The following is a 20270-nucleotide window of genomic DNA, read 5'->3' as shown; positions in this document are numbered from 1 at the left end:
CGGAGGCCCTGGACTATAATGTATTCCAGCTATATTCTAGATGCTGGTGTAATATATTTTTTTTGCAGCATGTGGCATACCAATTATATATGCACACAGACAGAGAGATAGGAAGAGAGAACCACACAATGGAAAAATCTCTCTAATGCACCCGGCTGATTATGATAAAGAAGGCTGTGAGTAAAACCACCACAATAAATGTTGCAAGCTTGCAATGCTTTTCATTTGTGTGTACACAAACCCATATGGAGAAATGGATTATGGAAATCGTTCTGAGGCTAACTTGCTGAGGATATATGAGTATGCTGGAATCAGCTAGAATTCAGACAGACTAATTTTTTGTGCTGATGTAGCCCCAAATTTTGCAATAAAGTATGCAAATCAAGATATGTTTAGATTTCACCCGAATGCCAGTTTGTAACCTTCTGTTACAAAGGGGAGACAGGTGGGTGACTTGTTAATTATGCATTCTCAGGAAAGGATGTGTATATTGCCGTGATGGTGAACCAATGGCACGCCATGTCGCCCGGCATGCATGGCCTTGTCTGTTTGTCTTCTCGGTTTCTGGCATGCATTCCCACAACGATCTGCTGTCCTTTGCACGTGCGGCAGTGCCAAAAACCGGCCAACTGATTGTCGGGTGCACACGCGTGCCAGAACCCAGAAGTTTGGCTTTTCTGGAGTGTGATCCCTTTGCACGTGGGGCAGTGCCGAAAACTGGCCTGCGCATGCACACTGATCATCGGGTGTGCATGCACGCTAGAACACGGAACTTTGGCTTTTCCAGAGCGCGGCCCCAACAAGTGTGCGTGTGCGTGCCTGAATATATCTAGGCCTGAATATATGAAAGGTAGAACCAAATACATTGATTTTGTTTTACTTCTTTCCTGCCATCTTTATAATGGACACAGTTTTACACTGTATTCATTATATTTTATTATCGCTTTAATAATTTTTATTTTAAACTGTTTCAGGATATGACTTTGTCCAAAGTAATGACTCTATTAAATAAAGCAATAAAGATTTAACTTTCTTGTAGATTTTGTCCCAATATGAACAAAATAAAAAATAAGTAAAGTACAGTGAGACGTTTATGGTTTCCCATACTAGATAATGAGTATAATCTGTTTTTTCCAGATTCATGACCAGAATTGGAACCAATTGGGACTGACCACTTCTTTGACTGATCCTAAATGAAGTTGGTTAGACATCAAACTGAATGGGCAATGTTTGCATAGCGCTGTCTTAATACCCAATTGTCTATGCTGAGTAATGATGATTGTAATCTATTTGGAGAACAAGAGATTGACAAAGACTACCAAAAGCACATCTTTAAAAAAGGAAGGACCTGTTGGGCCACTTTACTAGATATTCTTGTATTTTGCCTTTCAGTGAATTTTAATTGTCCCATCAGACATTCCTCTAATGATATAAACAACATTTAGGATAATTTTTCCCACTGAAATCATTTACAACCCCAAACAATTACATTCCCACTTATTTTTATTTCACACCATTGAAATTGCATTAATGAAGACAAGGGAGAATGCTATTAACTCATATGGGTGTTTTTCTTAATTATACATGCACACACACAGCACAGAGACATATAGATACAAGGCAGGAGCTTTTTAACATTGTCCTGTTTCTTTTTATATGTAATATTGGTCAGAATCCAAAGAAAAATGAAATTCATTAAATGAATTAGAAGTGGGAGGGGGGAGGAGGCTAAAGGTTGTTGATTTTTTTTGTACAAACATCAAAGCTCTTTATTGCATAGCAAATTAATTTTGGAAATGATGAGAGGTTCAAACTGTTCAAAGAACCCAAACTCCAGTGAACTAATCAAGTTCCTTTTAGGATCTTAACCAGCTCTTCGGTTCCAGATACATCAAAAAGAATGAGTTCATCTTTTGACTTCAGCCTTTTGGGGATGGTTTCTATTGGCTTTATTGTTTATCTATGCTCATTCTGAAACAATGTTAACTATTTTTCTTTTTTAAGGGAAAAAAAAAAAACCCTGCTTGGTACAATGGAGAATAATGGCTTTAGATCATCAGATGGAATATTGATGCAACACAAACAAACAACTGATCTCTGCAAACATTTATCTATGGAAAGTCAATTTTGCTCTTCTAAGGACAGGATACAATAAAGCCAGGGAGTATATTGCAGAGTGAGGTAAAAATAGAAAACAACATAGGGAATTGATAGTGGATTATCCTTCTTGTTGTTCAGTCATTAAATTATGTCCAACTCTTCACAACCCCATGGACCATAGCATATCAGGCTCCCATGTCCTTCACTGTCTCCTGGAGTTTGCCTAAATTCTTGTTCACTGCATTGATGACACTATTTAATTATCTTTTGATTATGAGCCACAGTGGCGCAGTGGCTCATAATGGCGCAGTGGCTCATAATGGCGCAGTGGCGCAGAGTGCAGTACTGCAGGCTACTTCTGCTGACTGCCGGCTGCCTGCAATTTGGCAGTTCAAATCTCACCAGGCTCAATGTTGACTCAGCCTTCCATCCTTCCGAGGTGGGTAAAATGAGGACCCAAATTGTTGAGGGCAATATGCTGACTCTGTAAACCCCTTAGAGAGGGCTGTAAAGCAAAGCACTGTAAAGTGGCATACTGTATAAATCTACGTGCTATTGCTAAGTGCTATCTCATCCTTTGCAGTCCCTTTCTCCTTTTGCTTTCAATCCTTTCCAACATCAGGATCTTCTCCAATGAGTCCTCTCTTCTCATTAGATGGCCAAATTATTTAAGCTTCAATATCTGTCCCTTCAGAGAATAGTCCGGGCTGATTTCCTTTAGGATTGACCAATTTGATCTGCTTGCAGTCCAAGAGACTTAAGAATCTTCTCCAGCACCACAGTTTGAAAGCAGGATTGTCCTTACCTTACAGATTCATGAAGTGTTGGATGGACTATAAAGACTCACACTCTAAATAATTTCCAGGTGCATCTCTTGGCAGCCAAATCCACAATGCCTCCTGGGCAGATCAGATCACTTTCCCAGGAGCCTTGGAAAAAGGGAGACCATAGCAGTGATCCTTAAGCCTCATCTCTCTTCTTACTGCCAGGCTCAAACAATCAAAGCCAAATTATGATGCTCACAATGAAATAACTATACTCCACCTGGTTTACAGGCACGTGGCAATTCATAAAATTTAATATGAATCTGAATAGCCTAGAAAACCTGGGAGGGGAATTGGGAGACGTATCCAAGGAGTATTAATAAAACAGAGCCACAGTCTTTAGTTGCAGGGATGATATGACTAAAGCTGATACAGAGACATGTCATATTTTCTCTCTATTTCTCAGGCTCCAGCCAATGCTGTATTCAGCAGAATTTAAGGAAATGCGAGGAGGCCAGATTAGGTTCACCAATATTATTATTGTGATACGCCAAAGTAAAAGCTGCTGAATTTATGTAGGAACTTGGATATAAAAGATCCACATTATTCAGAGCATTGAATTTAGTTAAAATGTCATTGGTAGGAGAAAATGTACACACACACACATACACACACACACACCATATTAAGAGAACGTTAAGCAAAAAAGCAGATAATTTCCTATGGGAATGGTAAATGCAAGAAGGGGAGGAAATATATCTATAACATTTAATTCAATAAGAGAATGGGGCACGGCAATAGATGCAAAGTTAAACCAATGTTTTCTTCTGAATTAGTCAACTGTGCAGCTAAACAGAACTTATACTTTAAAAGTTAAAAAAACATGACAAAAATACAATTAATTGATTGATTCAACACCAGCATTTGTTCAATGGTGCTTCCAAGTGGTTTTGCTCCCAAGACATATCTCACGGATTAAGCATTGAGTTTCCCTTCTGCTGTCAACCTCATTCAATGATTTCTTATTCCACATGTGTGGCTGTCAACTATCAAGTCAGAACATTACTGGTGGCAATAGACAATCTTTTTCCTGCCTTTCTCCATTGCAGCCGGTGGTTAAGGCATCTGGCTAGAAACCAGGAGACTGAAGAGACGGGTTTCTAATCCCTCCCCCCAGGCATGAAAGCCAGCTGGGTGACTTTGGGCCAAAAACTCTCTCTCAGCGCAACCTATTTCATAAGGTTGTTGTTGTGGGGAAAATAGGAATAGTGTATGTGTTTGATGTCTTGAGTTATTTATAAAATTAGTAAAGGTGGGATACAAAAATCTAAAAAAAAAAAGTTAAACAAGATAAATTTGAGAGGTTGTCACACAGAACAAGGGTCCCCAATGCCCGGTCTGTGGACTGGCACTGGGCCACGGCATGCCAGAAACCGGGTCCCACAAACGAAGCCCCATCTGTGGAATGCAGGCAGTACATGAAACCACACCTCCTCCGGTCCACAGAACTAGTCCCTGGTGCCCAAAAGATTGGGGGTTGCTGACACAGAAGAGGGTTTTGATCCATTCTCCAAAGAACTTGAGAATAGGACAAGAAATAACAGATGGAAACTTATCAAGGAGAGATCCAACCTAGAAGTATGGAGAAATTTCCTGACAGTGAGAACAATTAATCAATGGAAGAGCTTGCCTCCAGAAGTTGTGTATGCTCCATTGCTGGGATTTTGACAAAGAAATTGGACAACCATTTGTCTGAAATGCTATAGAGTCTTCTGTTGAAGCAGGACTAGAAGTTCCAACTCTGCTCTTCTGTTAATTCTGTTATTGCCTTTTATTAAATCAGATATTTTATTTATATAACATGAAAAACCTGATTTAACCATGTGGAAAAAAAGTCTGCTCCTGTATTAGAAGAGAATACAGGAACCTGACAGTGAAAGACAGGGTCTTTTTATTGGCATCTAACTTCTCTACAATCCAACATACTGTCCTTTCTCATCTGCTGATAAAGGGGCTTGCGAAATAATTCTGCTCACGAGGCCCAGGCTTTAAATACTCCTCTATTTTTGTATCCAACAGTCAGTTCCCAGGTGGTTTTGCGTTTCTAAAATTAGAAGTGATTAAACTAATAAAAGTAGAGACGGGGATAGACTGAGACAAAATAGGGTTGTGTGATCCATCCCAAACAAAAGAAGAGATAGTGCAGATGACAATTTGCTTCACTTTGAAATGAGAACATGATGTCCTCTAAAAGCAAAGGAATCAAAAGTTTACGTCTCAATATCAGGGTGGCTATCTGCTGCTGAAGAAGCACATTTTCGCTTTTGAAGAGCAGACAGTGCTGTTACTGTCTTGCCTCCCAAACAGCCTGTTTATATTTCCTCCTCGTTTACTCTTCCAAATCAAAAGATGTTACTGCATATCAAGTGCTTTAAGATCCAGGCGTTCTGATCTTTTTTAACTCCATCTGGACAAAACCAATGCATCAGTGGTGGGTTGTCCCCGGTTTGTACCGGTTTGCAAGAACCGGTAGTAAAACCGGCGGGAGGCTCTGCCCACTGACCCGGATGTTATCATAGGTGATCTGTGCATGCGCAGAAGCATGCACATGTTCCCGATGCGAATCAGTAGTAAAGGTAAGTAGAACCCACCCCTGCAATGCATCATATCTACAATCATGCTGAACTCTTAAAATTCTGGAAAATGAAGGAGGAAGAAGACCCAATTTTTGAAGTTTCTCCTTTGAATGCAAACCTCAGGTGCTAGAATTTTTAAAAAGTCAGCCTGTAAATGTTCTTTGTCACAACAATGTCTTCAGCACTGTCCAGTAGCTAATTCTAAATGTTATGCTAGACAGTACATTTCAAAATACTGATATTAATAAAAAATATTAATACAAATCACAGCAAAAATAAATTACAATTGGAATACTAGAAAATAAAATAAATACCGGAATAGAAGTGTTTCCTTGACAGCAGATATCTGAAACATGTGCAACAAATGCCATACAATCTTGCATTTGTTATGCTCTTATTGTATCATTCAGGGGTAAAATACACTTCTGGTTTTTCAATGGTTCTATGAGGCTCCAATATGTTGTTTGGAGGGGGACGCACTCAGAACATACTTGCAACATGGATCTTCTTCCTGCCCTATGGCCTACTAACTAGAAATCAGTCTCATCCCATGATTGCAATTTTTTGATTCATGAAAGATAGGTTTCTATTTCAAATCTGAAATTCCAGCTGCATGCGTGTTTGCTGCCATGAACAAAGATGCACCACTCGTTTACATTTTACCGCACAAAGTTTAGCCTCAAGCGAAATGCAAACTTTACTTAACATTCTGTAGCTCTATGATTAATCTGAACTCAAAATCAAGATGTTGTTGTAGAAATAAAATTGGGGGTAAACTCTTAGGGAAGCCTCCCTAACAGTACATTGTAAATGTAACTACAGTAAGAGACAACAGCAGCTAACAATTTGTTGTTCCTTTCCCCTTACATTCCATCTTTGTTACAAACATTATATTCATGACCTACTCTTTGTTTTCCTGAACCACTGATGTCAGATTACTTTGCAAACACATATGCAGTAAATAGATATTTATAGTAAATGGAAAAACTGGTACAGTACATCTAAGAAGGCTGATAATAATTATATACTTTACATTATATACATGATACCTATATTATATATTTTACTGTAAATGAGTAAAGTACAGTAAGGGGAAAGCCCTTACAGAGAGAGAGAGAGAGAGAGAGAGAGAGAGAGAGAGAGAGAGAGAGAGAGAGAGAGAGAGAGAGAGAGAATCTTTCTTTCAGTTCTTGTTTTCACAACAGAAAAATATTAGAGGGGGGGTGAAAGAGAGAGCTATTTGCATATTTTATTTATTTATTGAATTTATATTGCCGCCTATTCGCCCATGGCAATATATTATGAATCTTAAAATTCTCTTAACTTCACTGGCTCACACTGTTTTGGGGAGCTATGTCTTTTATTATTACAGTGTTCCACCCTTCCACCAGCTGTCCCTTCTCCTGTTTATGCACAAGGAACTCTGGGATCGGTAGCTCTTGAGAGAATATATCACATAAGAAAACTTCTATTTCTGTGTCCCTCCAACTGTTAGATTTATTGCTCATTTGCTGTCCAAAAGAAGAGCCTGGCTGTGTAACCTGCTGCTCAGAATGTGACTTCTTCTGTTGCAATACTGCTTGCGACTGACTCCAACAAATCTCATAAAACGTAGACAACGTGGACATAAACACAAGGAAGCAACTTTCAGTAAACATCCCCAAACACTATTTAGTATTTGGCTTCAATTTTTCCCTCATGGTAATAAAATTACAGGCCAGAGCATCTCCCTGCCATCTCTGTTTGCTTCTAAGATCTGCTTAGGCCATAGAAATATGTGCTTCCATATCACACTTTTCCAATTCCAATTCTTTTTAGTCTGGGGGTAGACAACAAGACCTAATGAAAACTTAATATGGCCTTAAGAGTGCTTGTGTTACTAGGAGTGGTTTTCTTGCTATAAGCTTGAGTAGATAATTGACAATTGAAGTTCTGATGCTTTTCTTAGCTTGGCTCTTACATTGATAGGTGGTGACATTTTGGAATTCCCCATCTTGCTGTCCAACTGGCAAACATTTAATAGAACTTGGAGTGGCTGACTCTGCCGAGGACAGAAGCAGGTGAAGCAATGGACAGATTTATTTGAGCCTTGGCAGTAAAACCCGAGGCGACCTATCTTCTATTCTTCTCTGAACTCCCCCACCCAATCCCCCCACCATGAAACTCACAAAGTACTTGATTGCTAATTGCTTAACGAACTGGTAAAACAGAGGAGGAGCTGCTTGAGAACAATTGAAGAATTGTAGTCAATTAAAATCAACTGAAAAAACAGGAGAGGAAAAGAGTGTGATTCATTTGGAAGACGTTAAAGGTATATGAGCATCCAGGGTTAATCAGGGTGGGAAGTCCTTGTGGTAATTGCTATTATTTCTGATTATTCTATATAGGTAGTCCTCGATTTACAGCACTTCATTTAGTGACCGTTCAAAGTTATAATTGGGGCTGTTGATCTCACCACTGCGATCTTGTGAGGTCCAGCCATGAGCGGTGTGTATGGGTTTTTAACGTCTCTTATTGTATATTGTTCATATTGTCTTTGTTGTGAGCCGCCCAGAGTCCTCGGAGAGTTGGGCAGCATAGAAATACAAATAATAAATAAATAATAAATAAATAATGACACTGAAAAAAGTGACCGTATTTCACAAATTTACAACTGCTGCAGCATCCCCATGGTCACATGATCAAAATTGGGATGGTTGGCAACTGGTTCATACTTATGACGTTTGCAATATCCTAGGGTCATGTAATCAATTTTTGTGACCTTTTGACAAGCAAAATCAACGGGGAAGCCAGATTCACTTAACAACTGTGCTACTAACTTAACAACTGCAGTGATGGGCTTAACAACTGTGGCAAGAAAGGTTGTGAAATGGGGCAAAATTCACTTAAACCTCTCATTTAGTAACAGAAATTTTGGGCTTAATTGTGGTCGTAGGTCCAGGACTACCTGTAGTTATGAACTACCATTCTCAATTAATTTATCTGGAACATAGATACAAATCTTCTTGATATGATACCTAATTTCCAGAGATCTCTCATATTTCCATAAATACAGAGGCCTCTCAGATCTCTTGCTTGTTAATTGGGGGAAATTATTATGTGTGTTGTATGCATTGTATAAATTTTATTTTCTATTAAATATAAATGAAACAAAAGGTCTTTTTGTTTTGATCGCACCCACTACTTTGATGAATGTGGCCCCTATAGAGTTAAGGGTGTCCTTGGACCCAGAAAACATTGTACATTGTGCCAGAATGACTAAAGCTGTGTTATTATGTTGCTGATGGTAATAAATTAATAACAACAAAAAATGACAGGGGAAGGATGTGGTTTACTGATGTTTCAAAAGAATAAGTTTTATTCCAGAAAATAAACAAATTATTTTTGACTGAACTATAATTTATTTTTCACTCCTTTAATACCCGCATGAGTTCACTCATCGTCCAAACTCTCACAGCCTTTATTTGGACCAAGCTTAGTGAGACAATTCTGAAATGATGTTTTGTTGTCTCAGCTGTTCTGATGAAGTGAGCAAAGCCAAGGTCTCTTAGTTTGTCTTTCCACAGTTAACCTGTTCAGTGACGGTTTAAATGCATTGGTTCTCCATAATGTAAATTATGTATCCATGAAAATGAAGAAGCAGGAAGGGCCAAAAAAAGAAACCTTACATAGCTGTGGATACAGCTGTTGAAGGGGCTGGGGGTGGGGGGCACCGTTCTGCGGTGGTTCTCCTCCTACCTCTCTGACCGGTCGCAATCTGTGTTGACAGGGGGGCAGCGTCGACCCCGAGGCGCCTTCCTTGTGGGGTGCCACAAGGGTCGGTCCTCTCGCCCCTTCTGTTCAACATTTATGTAAAGCCGCTGGGTGAAATCATCCGTGGCTTTGAAGTGGAGTTCCATCAGTACGCTGACGTTACTCAGCTGTACATCTCCACCCCAGGCCACCCCAACGATGCCCTTGAAGTGATGTCCCAGTGCCTGGAGGCCGTGCGGGCCTGGATGGGGAGAAACAGGCTCCGACTCAACCCTTCCAAGACCAAGTGGCTGTGGCTTCTGGCATCCCGATAGAGCCAGCTGGTGCCATCGCTGGCTATTGGGGGCGAATCACTGGCCCCCATGGAGAGGGCTCACAACTTAGGCTTCCTCCTGGATGCACGGCTGTCTTTAGAAGAGCACATGACGGCCGTGGCCAGGGGGGCTTTTTATCAGGTTCGCCTGATACGCCAGTTGCGCCCCTTTCTGGATCGGGACTCCCTACGCACGGTCACTCAAGCACTCGTCACTTCCCGCCTGGACTACTGCAATGCTCTCTACATGGGGCTCCCCTTGGGGTGCACCTGGAGGCTACAGTTAGTCCAGAATGCGGCCGTGTGGGGAATTATGGGAGCGACGGGGCGCTCACATATGACACCTCTCCTGCGTGAGCTGCACTGGCTTCCTGTGGTCTTCCGGGTGCGCTTCAAGGTGTTGGTGACTACCTTTAAAGCGCTCCATGGCTTAGGGCCGGGGTATCTGCGAGACCGCCTTCTGCCGCCAATAGCCTCCCACCAACCGGTTCGCTCGCACAGAGAGGGCCTCCTCAGGGTGCCATCGGCCAGACAGTGTCGGCTGGCGATCCCCAGGGGGAGAGCCTTCTCTGTGGCAGCACCTGCCGTCTGGAATGACCTACCCCCTGAGATACGCATGATATCAGACCTCCGGACTTTTCGTCAGGCCCTGAAAACACACCTATTCCATCTAGCCGGGCTGGCTTGATCCCATCCTCTCAGTTTTAATTGAATTCGGTTTTAATTGGGTTGTTTTTAATATCTTGGGCCGAAATTATTTAATTGTTTTTTAAATTGTTTTTAAATTTTATATGCAATGTTTTATCTTGGCTGTACACCGCCCTGAGTCCCGCAGGAGAAGGGCGGTATAGAAATAAAATAAAATAAATAAAAATAAATAAATAAATACAGCAAACATTTCATTCTCATAATCCTGATTTTTGATTTCTTTTAACCCCATTGTATGGACAATAAATACCAAAGCCCTATAGAGATGCTTAGCCTACTCTGGTCAGCTATCAACAGCTTTAGTGAAATAAGTGGACACATACTTGCTTATCCTAAGAGACTACTCAGAGACTACTACTTTTGCATGGACTGTAGACTTTTCCAGTAAAAAGCTCTCAATAACTCTCATCCTCTCATATGATATCAGATTTTCTCTCTGGCATCATTACAAATAGTGCCTTCAGCATCTTCAGCTTGATTGCTTCTCAGAATACTAGACCTCTCACAATACTAGACAACACAGTATCAACAGTAGAGACCTTCAAATTTCTAGGTTCTACCATATTGCAAGATCTAAAATGAACAGCTAACATCAAAAATGTCATCAAAAAAGCACAACAAAGGATGTTCTTTCTGCGCCAACTCAGAAAGCTCAAACTGCCCAAGGAGCTGCTGATCCAGTTCTACAGAGGAATTATTGAGTCTGTCATCTGCACCTCTATAACTGTCTTGTTTGGTTCTGCAACCCAACAAGACAGACACAGATTTCAGAGGATAATTAGAACTGCAGAAAAAATAATTGCTACCAATCTGCCTTCCATTGAGGACCTGTATACTGCACAAATCAAAAAGAAGGCTGCAAAAATATTTACAGACCCTTCACATCCTGGACATAAACTGTTTCAACTCCTACCCTCAAAACGATGCTATAGAGCACTGCACATCAGAACAATTAGACACAAGAACAATTTTTTCCCGAATGCCACACTCTGCTAAACAAATAATTCTCTCAACATTGTCAAACTATTTACTAAATCTGCACTACTATTAATCTTCTCATTGTTCCTATCATCCATCTCCTCCCACTTATGACTGTATGACTGTAACTTTGTTGCTTGTATCCTTACGATTTATATTAATATTGTTTCCTGATTGGTTATTTGTTCCCTATGACTATTATTAAGTGTTGTACCTTATATGTACAGTATCTTTTCTGTTATGTACACTGAGGGCGTATGCACTAAGACAAATTCCTTGTGTGTTCAATCACACTTGGCCAACAAAGAATTCTATTCTATTCTATTCTATTCTATTCTATTCTATTCTATTCTATTCTATTCTATTCTATTCTATTCTATTCTATTCTATTCTATTCTATTCTATTCTATTCTAAAATATGGCTTTCACTTTTCATGGAATCAGAAAGATGTAAGTTACTTATCTGTGAGGTCCTCTAGTTGAAACTTCTGTTCAATGCAGGCTTCACTAAAACAACTCTGATAGATGGCCATCAGGTTTCTGTTTGAACACCTCCAAGGAAGGATATAGCACTGCTTTGTATGGCAGTCTGTTCCACTGACTGATAGTTCCTACACCAGTATGGAAAGACTTGTCTGAAGGGAAGGGAACGTGATATGTCATCCATGTGCCTGGAGCTTTCATAAAAAAGAAAACAAACCATGGTATATTAAAAATGATTCCTTAGTGAAAGCCTTTGGCATATCGCTGTTCATCTACATCCAAGGAAGAGTAACGTCATGCGAAAAAGGGTAACGTCATGTGAACAATGTCACAAGTGCTCCGGTGGTGAACTGGTTACTCTTTGTTAATTTGTCCTGTTTGTGAAAATGAAAGTTCAGGAGGAGAGTAGTTAAAAAAAAAAAAAAAAGAATAGCAGGTAAATTATCATCAGAATTTGAAGAGGTTGTTGCAGTAGATGCCATGTTGCCTTGTTTCTTTTTTCTTTTTTTAACTTGAGCTTTAACACATTGGCACATTTGTTTACAACAATATGGAGTCCATTATCAATATTTTCCCAAGAAAATCTGACTGGCGGGGGAGAAAAAGATAAGGCAATCTTTACAGAATTTGAGGAGACGTAATAAGATGCCAGTGTCTATTTTCTGAGTTTCTGGTGTTTATTTTTTGTCACATCAGTTTGCAACAATGGCCAATAAAAGAAAAATCTGAAGTCCTGGAACAGTTTTGTTCTATCTTTCTGGAGAAGTTATTATAGACTCATAGAAACTAGAATAGCTTTTATTATTATTACCTTATATTGCTGCCATTAATTGAATTGTAACATTAAATTTCCTTGAATCTATTACAATTCAATTTAATTAATTCATGGATTTTCTAAATTTCCTTGAGTCTATATCAACCTGTGATGGTAAATAAATTTCATAAACAAAGAAACCTCTATTAGCACTTCACTCTTCACCAGTGCCACTAAACATTACAAACCTAGGAATCTTGTTTAATAAACAGACTTACTATTAAAGTAAGGATGAAAAAAAGAAGCAGCAACAAGAGGCAGAATTGATGTGCCATATGGCCTATTCCAGTGTTGGTGAACCTTTTCGGCTACGAGTGCCAAAATGGGAGCATGTGTCGGAAGCCAAAAAAGCAGCCGCCCAGTGCACGTGCCATGTGCGGGAAGATGATCTTCCGGTTTCCAGCGCATGCATGCACACCAACCACCTGGTCTTCTGGTTTCTGGTGCACATGCGCGCTGAAGACCAGGTGTCCGGCGCGCCATCCAGCTGGTCTTCACACATGTGGGAGTGCCGGAAACCGGAAGATCATCTTCGCAGCTCGAGCATGAGCACTGGGCAGCTCCTCTTCCGGTTTCTAGCACGCGCACAGGAGGCCGTCATGGCTGAAAATGGAGCCTGGGACAGCCGTGTGCGGTCCTTCTAAGCTCCATTTTAGCTGGCAGAGGCACTGTAGGCCAGTCCTTCATTGTTTCCAGGGCAGCCTTGCGGGCCAGATCTAAGCACCCAGATTCGGCCTGCAGGCCTTGAGTTTGACACCCGTGCCCTAAACAAACCTATCGTTTCCAGAGAGGGAGGATGATATTCCATTATCAATGTTGATAGAAGATTTAGCAGAGTTTAGGTTTGGTTGCCATAATGAAAGAAGCTTTAATTTTCAAACATGGACAAGCTGGAGATGCCATTTTGTTTTTTGTTTTATGTCCGGCAATTTCATTTTTTTCCTATTGATTAGACTTTTATCCCGCCTTTATAAGTAACTCAAGTTGGTGAACAGGTCTAATACTCCTTCTGCCTTCTATTTTGCCCACAACAACATCTCTGAGAGGTGAGTAGGGATGAGAGAGAGTGACTGTTCCAAAGTTACCCAGTCAGCTTTCACCCCTAAGGCAGGGCTAGAATTCAGTCTCCTGGTTTCTAGATCAGCATCTTAACCACTAAACCAAAGTGGCTAAAAGTCTGGACCATTTCACTGCTAGTCAGTTGGTTTTTTGGAGGACATCAAAGCTGGTTAACTGACATAAATGCTTACTTGCAACAACAATCCTGTCAGTGCAAATACCCCAAATCACAACCCTGTCAGTGCAGAGACCTTCTGGGCTGCACTGAGGAAGAGTTACAACCTCCCCCATCCATGTGCCTTCCTTTTGCTCTGGGAATGAAGGAGACATTCTTCCACAGATAATAAAATCTAAGGACTGCAGTGTTAACAGTTCCACACCCGTCTGACATGCTCTTTACAAATAAATTATTGTTACCAAGAGGAGAATAGGCCTCACAGGACACCATACAGATTCTCCACCAATAAAGGACAATCATTTCCTTATTCCCTCTGATCTGACCATCCTCCACCTATCCCCCCTTTCACATACTTATAACCTTGCTAAGCCCTGAGATAATCGCCCTTACTCAGATTAATGATCCGCTAGGGCTTGTAGACCCGGGTTCAAACAATGAAGTCTTTGAGCACCGCACCCCTTGCCTTTTTTCTCCTTGGGTACAGTAGCCTTTTGGTCCATTTTTTCCCCCAGTTGAAAGTCTCACTTATTCTAAAGCTGAAGTTGGCAGCTAGCCCAGAGCCAGATGGAAATTAACTGCTCTCTAAGAAAAAAAAATGTGAGCAAGGGAATTAGAGCTGTAATTTCTTCACTGGGGCATTAATTTCCTTCCATCCTTGCTTGCTTCCCCCATCCCATCCCTGATTTTGCTCTCATCTGGAATTGCTAGGAACCTAACAAGCAAACCACTCCCAAAACAATTTACAAATAATGTTAGTTGTGTTTAATGTTGTGGAGGGAGGCATAACTGGGCTGAAAAAACAAATTACCTGAAATGGGGTGATGGCATAAGAAGAAAGCATGCAGTAATCCATCATGCTGAAATACTGTTGCTAAAATATTCGTTCTTGAATTCAGGAGTGGCCAGTTTGACCCAGTCACTGGGGTGCCCATGCTGGGAGGTTGTGCACTTGGACTAATCTTTGAGTGAACGGAATTGCCAACAATATTTTGACGAAGGAAAAGTAGAACTTAATTTAGAATCTTATGGAGACGAAATAGGTAAATAATCCGGAGGGAAAATAAAATATTGTAAATGTTAGTAGGGGAAGGATGTTTCCATCCTTACATTTTCACTGGATTTGGCCCAAAGTGAAATTAGAGAATAATTCTTCCAAATGAAACATCCGGGGAATTTTGAGGGCAGCCCAAAGATTTTTATAAGGCATCATTTCTCAGAATGTGGTTTTGCACCAAAGTAGGAATTTTCTTCCCCACATAAAGATCCACAGTTTAAGCATGTATTTTGGTAGATAATATAAGTCTTTGACTTGAAACAGAAGCATCACTTTCCTCTTAATACCAGTGATAGCCAGGAAGTGGCTAGATAGCACTACCCCCATTGTGTTGGGTTTTAGGGCAGAGCGTAATTTTTATTCTTCTTAAATCACTGAAAGGTGATAGGACACCTGTCCAGGTTTACTACATTTTCCTTTGTCACCAGATAAGTTGTTTTTATCCTTTGAATTATACTTCAGACCTAAGGTTGTGGGGAAAAATCATTTCTTGAAGGTTTTTCAGTTGGTAGAATAGTTTGGACTGTTTAACTTTATACACATGGAAGCTTAAATCCGAGATACATACCATGTGCATCTTGGAAAAACTCATGCAGAAACATGCACACGTGGAGAGTATGTAAATAAGGCACATGTTGGAGCAGACTATACAAAGGAAAACATTTTTCTGCAGGAAAATGTGCTGGCAAACAATGTACCCAGTAGAACAAAATGCTTCCTGAAGAGGATAACAAATGCACATTTGTGCAATTTTCCCTGCCAAATTTCTGAACGGTTCGATGAAAAATTCAGGAAAACCAAAGTCAATTAAACCCTTTGTAAGAAATAAGAGACTTGTGGGCTGTTGACTCAGGTGCCATTGCCTGTACCACCAGCACCTGCTAAGACCTTTTGATAAAGGCAAGAATTCTCACTCTACCAGTACGATGGATGAAATCCAGCACTTTCCACTCACCAGCCAGCCAGCCTACTTTGATTTTACATCTCTGTCTGTGTTGGGGACAGGGTGGAGTAGGGGTGAGGGTTAGTGGAAAGATTATTTTCAAGAAACTCAGCACACAAAGCTGTATCTTGAATAGCTGTTGGGTGTGGGATTGATGTGACAATATTTGTAGTGCATATGTGTATGCTAGCTTTCCCATTTATCCCCAGTCCTTGTGCTAGTGGCACTTTCAGGCCATGCTAGTACAAGGGTCACTTAGAGTTAAAGTTCTAAATGACACTATGTACATAAGGGGCTGCTTGCGTGCATTTATCAACCTTATCAGGTAAAATCATTGCATGGGTCACTATTTCCACTGCAACATGTCCTGTTGGTAGGACTGCACAGACTTTCAAATTGCTGGGAAAGCTCCCACAGAAACTGGTAATTAATATCAGTCTAGTCCAGGGCTCTCTAACCTTGGCAACTTTAAGACTTGTGGACTTCAACTCCCACTTTAAGACTTGTGGACTTCAACCAGCAAGCTGGCTGAGGAATTCTGGGAGTTGAAGTCCACAAGTCTTAAAGTTGCCAAGGTTGGAGACCCTTGGACTAGTCTGAGTTTTTGCATCCTCCTTATAAGAGATTATAAACGAATATAATTCTTCCTGGAATTGATTACCTAATCCAATCCATGGCTCATTGTATTAAACTTGCTGACAAATTCACCAATATTTAGTATTTAGTTAAGTTAGCTTGTTGTTTGCTCTGAAAATATCATACCATGCAGTGTTTCTCCACCATAGCAATTTCCAGATATGTAGATGTAAAATCCCAGCATTCCACAGTCAGCATGGCCATTGATAAGAATCCTGGGATTTGAAGTTCACACACCTGAAAGTTACAAAGGCTGGGAAGTACCAATATAGCAGATTAATTTGTTTCTAAAGCTGCTGCAGAAATATTCTGAACAAGGCCGAATTTCAGTGGTTGAAATCAAAGGTTGTCAGGTATGTAAAAGAAAAAAAAAATCTCTAACTTCAGAATGAAAGAAGAGATTCGGGTGGAGAAATGAACATTTGGGCATACATCATTAAATAAAGAATGAATAGTTCAGGGTGTCTAGATACAAATTAATCTTATTCTATGCAGTGGAGCTTTAATGTCATCAATGAAGTACTTTCATCAAGGAAGTACATACATTTATTTGGTGAATTTGAAAGCACAAATGCAGATTATTACTTTTTTAATACAAAAAAATAGCAAATTCAAAGTAGGTCATTGGCTTTCCCCCCCTGTAAGTCTTGCTTCCCCCTGTATCCCCACTACCATTTTGATCTTCTTGATATGTCTCTAGGATTTATTCTCAGGATGCTATAGAATGTTTCTGTATCTTATTTTTAATATCTGGAGAAAGGTCATTCTTGGAAATCTGAGAAGGACATGTTCAGGAAGGCAACGGTATGTAATTTAGAGCTCAGGTGGATTACAGTGTGCCTATTTATATATTTCAAACTCGCTACAATTGCCTTAGGAATAGTTTATCCGATTCAGTAATGTGACACACTCTCCCTTGTTTTGACAGTTGCTTCCAACTGATTGTTTCAGTTCAGCGTATTTTGGAAACTGTTGCACCAAGGATGATGCTCTGATTCACAAGATTGACCCCCTGGGGTGGGGTGGGGGGAATGTTGTAGGTTTCACATGCTCCAGTTTCCAAAATAGCAGATAAATATTGTGGATTTCTTTTCTTTTTTTAAAATCCATATATCTGGATAAGGATGCCAGATGCTTACAGAAACCTCAAACATGTCCTTAGTTGGATTCTACCAAATTTACAGTGGTGCTAACTCTGGGAGGGGGTTGTGTCACAATACTATTGTAAAAATCTCACAGGAAATCTCTATAGTGGACCTATCACCAATCTTTTACAACTATTGTTCCATGGAAAGGAGATAAGAAAGCAGAAAGATTCCCATTGGTGTCCTACAGGTCACCGCAAGCAGATCTATTACAGAACCAAGAGAAGCTTGGTGGGCGTGGCATGGCATGGCATGGCTTGGTGGGCCTGGCTTGGTGGATGTGGCAGGGGAAGGATACTGTAAAATCTCCATTCCCTTCCCACTCCAAGGGAAGATTACTGCAAAATCCCCATTTCTTCCCGATCAGCCTTGTGAGGCAGAGAATAGATGGAGGCAGAGCCAGTCAGAGGTGGTATTTAGTAGTTCTCCAAACTACTCAAAAGTTCCATCAGAACCTGCTGAATACCACCTCTGATTCAGGTCATAGACCAACCCAATTGTGGTCTTGGTGGAACAGGTCAGGCCCTTTTATCTTGCTTTATATAGAATAGTTAAAATGGTTATGTCTAGTCTAGAAAAAAATCAGGGGAAAATGGTGCATTGCACCATTTAAACACTGGTGCCTGGTCTGCATTAAACAGTCTATGCCTGTTTAGCATTAACATTTAACAGATGCATAGAAGAATGAATGCTGGGACGCAGTTCATCATGAAAGGAGTGATAAAAAAATGTTGGCTTTTGCATAACTGCTATGTTATGAGTGAAATGGCCTCAGTTGGTTCCTCGTATGAACCACTGTTGTGCAGTTCAGCTGACTTTCTTTGGGTTGCCTTATGCAGGTAATCTTCACCTTGTGATCAGTCATTTAGCGATCATTTGAAGTTACGGCATACCCCTCCAAAAGGTACTTAAAACCTGATTTTGAAGTTCCAACAGCTGCATGCACATCTCCGGGGTTTGCTTGAATATAATTTGGGGGCTTGGCAATTGACTCACCTTTATGGCCATTTGCAGCATCCATGGAAATGTGACCACAATTTACAAAGTTGTGTGTGTGTGTTTTTGTGTGTGTGTGTGTGTTTTATTATTATTATTTTTTTGCTGTTTTGTGTGATTCGGGTCTGGTTTCTGGCAGACATAGGAGAAAAGAGATTCACTTAATGACCACATTTGCTTAATGACCACTGCAAAAAAGGTAGTAAAATAGGGCATGGTGCCCTGCTTAACAACCACAATTACTTACAACTATAGTTTAGAGCTTAAGGTTCTAAATAGAAGGCTACTTATATACTAATCATGGCCATTTTTTTCTCCTCTGGATGTGGGTGCCACTTTGCCTCTTCTATGGTTAAAAGAAAGTTTCGTTCCACACCTGTCAGAAAGTCTGGACTTGTGATATCTACTCTGTCAAAAGTCAATAGTTGCTGCTATGGCCCCTTTCACACTGCAAGTTTACTACACCAGGCAAAAATTTGTTTTTCTCTTTGGTCTGACCTATATCTACACCAGGAATGGACTTTCTCAAATAAGCTGCCTCCAAGATTTTCTTGCCTCCAACACTGTGATTGCAGGGGATGAGGGAGGGTGGGATTGTGGGGGCTGGGGTATTCATTTTGTGTGTGTATGGTGGAAAAGAGGTTTATTCTCCTTTTTAGCTCAGAGTGGATTCGCTATAGATATTCTTGTATCATGAAGTACAAAACAAAGTGGATGAGATTTCATCCTCATGAAATTTGTGAGGGAAGCCAAAAAAGTACCACAAACGAAATATTTTAGAATGCAATCCTAACACATCTACCCAAAAGTCAATCCAGTGAATGTGTTTGAGACAAGGCATGAAAAACTTCATAATATCTGGGGCTGGGAGTAGTAATTCTAGGCTGGAACTTCTGTAAAAAGTGCAATGAAGGCACAAAGATGAACGAGGCCATGTTCTCAAGAACCTGACAAGTCTATTTCTCTTGTGGATCTATGTGAGTCAAATAAAAAGTTAGCAATGGATTGCAAACGTATTCAGCGGATTGTATTTACAAAGTTCCCTGAACAGTTGGACTTCGTGTGGAGGAAAAACATGTAAGATTGTTGAGAAAATGTTCTTACATTCCTTGCTTTAGCAGACCTTAATAAGCTACACATGAAAAAGCTTTCAAAATGTCTACATTCCCAATAGTGTTTCAAGCAGATGTTTTGTATGTTCACACCCCATCACACTCTTAAGCTTTGCTGAATACCTGCAGTAAGCCACCAAATTGTGCCAAACTAACTTCTTTATGAATACTTTCTTTGAAGCCTGACCTCAATCCTAAATTTAATTGATTCCATGATGTTCTATGATCACGGTTTTCTTTGTTCAAATGTCTACCTGATCTTTCTCAATCATAAATTACATTTTTATACCAGCCTTGACATTTTCCAGATGTGTGACTTTTAACTCTCAGAGTTATTGGGAATAGACAACCTTGCCATGGAATTCTGGGAGTTGAAGTCTACATTTTGTGTAGGTAATTACTATGCAGGCTTGACTGGGCAAAGGACCAGTCAAGTAAACATGTTTCTCAACAAATACTCAGATAGTACTCCATGGATGTATCAGCCAAACAAAAATCAAGCAAACACATCAAGCATTGTCCACAGTGTTAATTTATTCTAGAGAAATAGATTAAGAAAAGACCATTGCAAAAGAAAATAACTGATTTCACAAAACTA

This window comes from Pantherophis guttatus, chromosome 1, assembly GCF_059756535.1.
Source record: "Pantherophis guttatus breed Tessera chromosome 1, ASM5975653v1, whole genome shotgun sequence".
In the NCBI taxonomy this organism is placed as follows: Eukaryota; Metazoa; Chordata; class Lepidosauria; order Squamata; family Colubridae; genus Pantherophis; species Pantherophis guttatus.
Note: the sequence above shows the minus strand (reverse complement) of the source record.